Genomic DNA, 345 nt, shown 5'->3' with positions numbered 1-345 from the left:
AGATAAGTCGGTTAGAAGATGGTATGGAGAAACTCGAAAATTGGATGAATCGCGAACTTTACTACACGCACACACAGGAAACATGTTACATGATAAAGGGCAGTGCGAGTAAGAATTCGAGCTTGTGAATTTGAATGAATGCGTGAATGCGTGCATGCGTGCGTGCGTGCGTGCGTGTTTCAAAGACGAGAGAAAAAAAAAGAGAGAAAATGAGAGAGTAAATATGGAACACGAGCAAAGGAAACATATATGAGATACTTTTACAAGCAGGTATATATATATATACACACGCACATCTTTCAACAAAGAATATTAAAAAAGAAAAAAAAAAGAATCGTATATACA

The sequence above is a fragment of the Apis dorsata genome, unplaced genomic scaffold (assembly GCF_000469605.1).
Source record: "Apis dorsata unplaced genomic scaffold, Apis dorsata 1.3 scaffold_108, whole genome shotgun sequence".
NCBI lineage: Eukaryota > Metazoa > Arthropoda > Insecta > Hymenoptera > Apidae > Apis > Apis dorsata.
This window is presented reverse-complemented; position numbering follows the sequence as displayed.